This window comes from Triticum dicoccoides, chromosome 3A, assembly GCF_002162155.2.
Source record: "Triticum dicoccoides isolate Atlit2015 ecotype Zavitan chromosome 3A, WEW_v2.0, whole genome shotgun sequence".
NCBI classification, from domain to species: domain Eukaryota; kingdom Viridiplantae; phylum Streptophyta; class Magnoliopsida; order Poales; family Poaceae; genus Triticum; species Triticum dicoccoides.
The window spans coordinates 382,020,749-382,027,712 of record NC_041384.1 but is presented as its reverse complement, the minus strand read 5'-3'; the positions used below and the strand labels follow the sequence as shown (position 1 = coordinate 382,027,712).

Below are 6,964 nucleotides of genomic sequence, written 5' to 3'. Positions count from 1 at the left end.
TATGTATATAGTCAATACATAAAAATGACGGAAACAGTGAAGACATTGCAAAAGTTGAAGAATTTTGAACAACCGAGGAATTTCAAATGAAGAAAAACTCAAGTTGAAGATTTTCAACTTTTGTTGGTGGCGTGACCCACCGTATAAGAATGATGATTTCAGACACCGCGTACAATTATCGTAGGGCTCTGAGAATCAAATTCTTCGTTAATTTCTTCAAACTTAGAGGGTTAGTCTTCATTGATTGAAGAACAACATTACTTATTTTGTTGCACAACTAAGTCATCAATTTTGCATAAGTGTTAGGATGTGTTTCCTTCTCAAAGGCCATTTGAAGATTCTAAGATATTTAGCTCACACCGCAACTTGCTAAATCTCTTCTCATCCAAGGGCTTTGTGAAGATATCGGCTAGCTATTCTTCAGTCTTCACGTGCTCGATGGAGATGTCACCCTTCAACACATGATCACGAACAAAAATGATGATGGCTCTGAATGTGCTTTGTCTTTGAGTGCTGAACTAGGTTATGAGCAATTTTGATGGCACTCTCATTGTCACAATAGAGCGGCACATTCTTCACATTGATGTCGTAGTCCTTGAGAGTTTGCTTCATCCATAGCAATTGAGCACAACACGATCCAGTAGCAACGTACTCAGCTTTAGCAGTAGAAAGTGATACACGGTTCTGTTTCTTTGAAGACCAGCAGACCAAGGATCGTCTGAGGAAATGGCATGTGCCTGATGTTGACTTGCGGTCCACATGATCACCAGCATAGTCAGAGTCTGAATATCCAATGCGATCAAAAGTCGAGCCCTTGGGATACCATAGTCCAAGTGTTGGAGTGTGAGCTAGATATCAAAGAATATGCTTCACAGCCTTATGATGTGATTCCTTCGGTGTAGCTTGAAAACAGGCACACATGCAAACACTAAGCATAATATCTGGCCTAGATGCACATAAATACAATAAAGAACCAATCATGGAGCGGTATACCTTTTGATCGAAGTCAATACCATTTTCATCATTGCATAGATGGCCATTTGTGGGCATAGGGATTTTGACACCTTTGCAATCTTGCATGCTGAATTTCCTCAATACATCCTTGAGGTATTTCTCCTGAGATATGAATATTCCATTGCGTTATTGACGAATCTGAAGACCTAAGAAGAATTTCAATTCTCCCATCATAGACATTTGATATTATTCATTCATCATGTAGGAAAATTCATCACTGTAACATTGGTCAGTACAGCCAAAGATGATATCATCAACATATATTTGGCACACAAATAATTCATCATCATAAGCTTTGGTAAAAAGAGTTGGGTCGAGTGAACCGGTTTTGAAGCCTTTCTTCATGAGGAGTTCCTTCAAAGTATAATACCACGCCCGAAGGGCCTGCTTGAGGCCATAGACGGCCTTATTGAGTCTGAAGACTTTATCAGGATGCTTTGGATCTTCAAAACTTGGGGGTTGAGCAACATATACTTCTTCCTCAAGCTTACCATTCAGGAATGCACTTTTCACATCCATTTGATATAATATATATTATGATGGTTAGCATAAGCAAGTAATATACGAATAGCCTCAAGTCTAGCAACAGGTGCAAAAGTTTCATCGAAATCAATTCCTTCAACCTGTGTGTAGCCTTGAGCTACAAGTCGTGCCTTATTCCTCACCACAAGGCCATTTTCATCTTGCTTGTTGCGGTAGATCCACTTTGTGCCGATGATATTTTGCTTGCGAGGATCTGGTCGCTTGACAAGTTCCTAGACGTTGTTGAGCTCGAACTGATGTAATTCCTCTTGCATAGCTTGAATCCACTCGGGCTCCAGAAATGTTTCATCGACCTTAGTGGGCTCTTTTATAGAGACAAAAGCAAAGTGCCGACAAAAGTTAGATAAATGTGAAGCTTTTGAGCGTGTGAGAGGACCTGGTGCGTTGATGTCGCTGATGATTTTCTCAATCTGCACTTCATTAGCGACGCGAGGATGAGCTGGTTGACGATGAGGAATTTGATCAGCATTTTCTTCAGAGCCATTTTCTTCAGGTGAACCAACATGATGTTCTTCATGTTCTGGAATGACTTCTTCAGCACATTCTTCGGTAGGAATGACATCCTCAGTAGCCTTAAACTTAATAGATTCCTCAGGAGGTATTTCATCTATCATAGGAGGTAGGTGTTGTCTTTGCGAGCCATTAGTCTCATCGAACCGCACATCTACCGTTTCAACAACCTTGTGGTGATAGGTGTTGAAGACTTTGTAGGTGTGCGAGTCCTTACCATAACCAAGCATAAAACCTTCATGTGCTTTCGGTGCAAATTTAGAACTGTGATGAGGATCTCCAATCCAGCATTTAGCACCGAAGACTTTGAAATAACTCACATTGGGTTTCTTGTCAGTGAGGAGTTCATATGCAGTCTTCTGGAAGAATTTGTGAAGATATACTCTGTTGATGATGTGGTACACGGTATCAATTGCTTTAGGCTAGAAGCGAGGAGGCGTCTTGTACTCATCAAGCATAGGGCGGGCCATCTCAATAAGAGTCCTATTCTTGCGCTCCACGACGCCATTCTGCCGAGGAGCATAAGGAGCAGATAACTCATGAGTAATACCAAGTTCATCAAGATAGTCATCAAGACCAGTGTTCTTGAACTCAGTTCCATTTCCACTTCTGATGTGCTTGATCTTCACAACAAAGTTGGTTGAAGCCCTCGAGGAAAATCGTTTGAAGACTTCCCGCACTTCAATTTTGTAAGTAATGATATGCACCCATGTATAATGAGAATAATCATCAACAATGACAAAGCCATATAAAGATGCAGCATTAGTAAATTTGGCATAGTGAGTAGGGCCAAAGAGATCCATGTGAAGCAATTCAAATGGACGAGTGGTAGTCATGATGGTCTTTGAGGGATGCTTGGCCTTGGTCATCTTTCCAGCTTCACAAGCTCCACACAAATGGTCCTTGAGGAATTTGACACCCTCGATGCCAGTGACATGCTTTTTCTTCGCGAGCATGTGCAAGTTCCTCATCCCAGCATGACCAAGTCGTCGATGCCATAGCCAGCCTTCTGAGGCTTTTGCAAGTAGACATGTAGCAGGTTGTAGTCCTATAGAGAAATCAACAATATACAAATCTCCTCTCCTAAAGCCTTCAAAGACTTTGGAATTTGTCAGCTTCCATGATCACAACACACGATACTTGCCAAAAACAACAACCATATCAAGATCACAAAGCATTGAGACAGACATGAGGTTGAACCCTAAGGACTCGACAAGCATGACTTTGTCCATGTGCCGATCCTTTGAGGTTGCGACCTTACCTAGACCCAATCCCTTGCTTTTGCCTTTGTCAGCGTAGGTGATATGCTTCAGATGCGATGGAGATAAGGGAGCGTCCATCAATAAATTCTTGTCACCGGTCATGTGATTTGTGCATCCACTATTGAGGACCCACTCAGTGGCTTAGGGTTGATCATCTTGCAGATTAATTAGTGCAGCTTACGAACTCATATACTTCATTAGTGAAGAATATGACGTCAAATTCATCAGATCAATTTCATCAAGCAATAGAACAGATATAGCAATGTGAGGAAAAGAGAAATGAAAATTCATTTCTTCATGATTAGCTTGCCTCCTTTCAAGCATTTTTAGGTCTCCAGCAAATTCTTCAGACGTTTAGGTTCATCTGGAGACCTGACCATGCATAAGAGATTAGTTCTTTTTCTTCACCACCCACATCTTAAGGGGTGGCAAAGAGTTCATCATTCTGCGAGCTCCATAAGAGAACAGTGGCAAAGATGCCAATCCACTTCGTTTCACATAAGAGGGGTTATGGTAAGCATATGAGTAAGCAGAGAAATTCTTCGAGGATTTATGAACATAATGATTTGAAGAATAGTGCACATATCCATAATCCTTAGCCTTTCCCTGCGAAACAGAGGTGTTAGCACGATGATGTTCATGTGAGGACTTTGATCCATATGAGGAATGTAATCCATATGTAAGGATGACAATTGGTCGGGTTTGGATCGGGTTGAACAATATCAAATCCATATCCATATTTATGAAGACAATCTTTGCCCGCCCATGAAAATATCCACGGGCGAAAAATTGTGTCCATGTCCAAACCCAATGGATATCCATACCCATTGGATATCCATTGGGTCCTCTCGAGACATATAAATGAGACATAACACAATGTTAATATAAGCTCTTCCATTCTTAACCTAGTGGCAGGCTAGGCTTCACTTATGGTAAACATCAACTTATGGTACATCAATGTCCACTTACAACCTAAGATCATTTAGTATTTTTCGAACAGATGGGAATGACAAGTCATTTAGCAAGGAGATAAAAATAAGGGAAGGGGCCTTGGAGTATGTTGCGGTGGGAATTGAATGTCAAATAATGAAAGTTATGATGGGGATTGTGTGATTTATTTTACATGTTTTGGATAACAATGTGTAAAATTGCAGTGGGACATGTGACTGTGGGGTAGGGATATCAGATTTTTGCCCATTAAGTCATACTATCGGGTCGGGTTTGGGCATACCCACGGGTACAAGATTATATCCATGCCCTATCCACGAGTAATCGGGTCGGGTTTGGGCGCCGCCCGTGGACACAAAAGTATATCCAAACCCTATCCATTCGGGTCGGGTATCCATGGATTTCCATGTCCATGGGTAAAATTGCCATCCTTATCCATATGAGGATTTGGATCCATATGAAGACTTTGGTCCATATGAAGAATTTGATCTGGGATTCCTATTCTTCACAGGTGGTGTCATGATGACATTCACCTAAAGACTTTGGTCCATATGAAGAATTTGATCTGGGATTCCTATTCTTCACAGGTGGTGTCATGATGACATTCACCTGAAGACTTTCAAGGCACCTTTTGGGAACCCAGATTTTCTTCATAGGAGGACCATTCCTGTAGTTAGTGCCAACATATCTAGCAAATACTTCACCATTCTGATTTTTGAATAGTTTGTAATTGGAGTCAAATGACTCATCAAAAGAATATGAAGATTCACATGTAAATCCAGATAAAGTAGATGGATCCACTGAAGGTCCCTTTGCAGCAACCCATGAGGTTTTGGGATACTGCTCAAGTTTCTAGTAGGTTCCATTAGCATTAAGTTTCCTCTCAAAGACAATACCCTCTTTCCTAGGTTCCTGTTGAGGATCTGCTTCTTAAGCACATCACAAAGAGCCTGATGCCCTTTGAGGCTTTTGTACATGCCTGTCACATATAATTCCTTCAGCCCTGCATCGTCAGTGATACTAGCAGCATCCACAGATGAGGAATTAGTGATAGCAGAGACAGGTGAAGAATTTGCAGCAATATAATTATTTGAACTTTCAGGTGAAGAATTAGCGGATTCATGTTAACATGGATGAACAAATTCTTCCTGAGTAGCGCTGATTTGTTGAGCAAGTAATGAATCATGCTCCTTCTGAGGATCTTCATAACTCACTCTTAACTGCTCAAGATCTTGCTTTCAGAAATTCATAAGAAAGCTTCTCATGATCAGATAAGAGAGTGTTATGATGACTCTGAAAGTTATCAAACTTGGACTGGAGTCCCTGAAGACTTTCAGCCAAAGCCTTAGAATGATCCATTTCTTCACCCAACATATCAACACTCTCATCTAGCATGTTTTGAACTTTTTCCAAAGCTCTTTGTTGTTTAGTGACAAGGGAAGAAAGTTTGACATAACTGGTTCCAAATTCATCACCAGATTCATCATCACTGGACTCAGATAAGTAGCATTTAGTTACCTTGGCACCTTTTGCCATAAGGCATGGTGTAAAGGATGATGATTCTGGATTGAAAGTCATAGCCTTGCGTGATTCCCTGAAATCCTCAAACCAGGGTTCATGGTGAGATCGATGGCCTTCATAGACCTCAGAAAGTCGGCCCTAGATGAGCTTCGCATGGAAGAGATGCATAACGTTCCTGAACTGATTTTGTGACAAGTCGGAGCGGATGATGTCCTTCGCCATGAGGTTGAGTAGCGTATACTTGCAAATATCATCAGCCTCCGCCATCTTGCATAGGTCAGTAAGACCAATCTCAGTGACGGTCCAGAGTTCGTTGTTCATTGCCATGAGGCGCTTCTTCATCATGGCCTTCCACTTGGGATAATCATGACCGTCAAATATGGGACATGTCACAGTCTTCATTCCCGCGGTCGACATAATTAAAACTCCAGGCGGTTAAACCAAAATCACATAGAACAAGGGAGTACCTTGCTCTAATACCAATTGAAAGTGCGTTAAGTCAACTAGAGGGGGGTGAATAGGCGATTTTTATAAATTCTTCACCGAGGAATTTCAGGGTGATGAAATTCCTAAGCGAAGAACTACTTACAGTGGAATAAGTACTCAGATGCGGACATGACATTACATAAGCATGGATATCATGATGAATTGAAAACAAGGCACATAGTACAGAAAGCGTAAGCACATGATAAAACAGGATGAGGACAAACAGACTTAAGAAATTGAACTGAGGAAATTGAGAAAGTCTTCAGTCAAAGCCTTCAAACAGATATGAACAAGCACACAACAAAGTAATGAGGAAATGAAAGGGTTGAGGAAATAGAACCAGTAAGCTTGGTGAAGATAATGATTTGGTAGACCAGTTCCAACTGCTATGACAGTTGTACGTCTGGTTAGAGCGGCTAGGTATTTAAACCTGAGGAGACACAGTCCCGGACACGTAGTCCTCATCGTATTCTTGTTGAACTAAGGTCACACAGACGTCTTCCAATCATTCATGGTAAGTCTTCAGGTGACTTCCAAACCTTCACAAACTTGGTCACCCGGCAATCCACAATTTCCTCTTGGATGCTCTAGACCATGACGCCTAACCGTCTGGAGGGTGCATACTCCTCAAAGGTAACAAGCATCATTTCCACACAGGAACAATCTCTTTAGTGATGCTC

The 6,964-nt window shown here is 41.4% G+C and overlaps 1 pseudogene; it reads right to left on the bottom strand.

Moving 5' to 3' along the window:
- Nucleotides 1-3,743: 3,743 nt before the first annotated feature.
- On the bottom strand, nucleotides 3,744-6,200 carry LOC119272208 (annotated as a pseudogene).
- Between the last annotated feature and the right edge of the window lie 764 nt (nucleotides 6,201-6,964).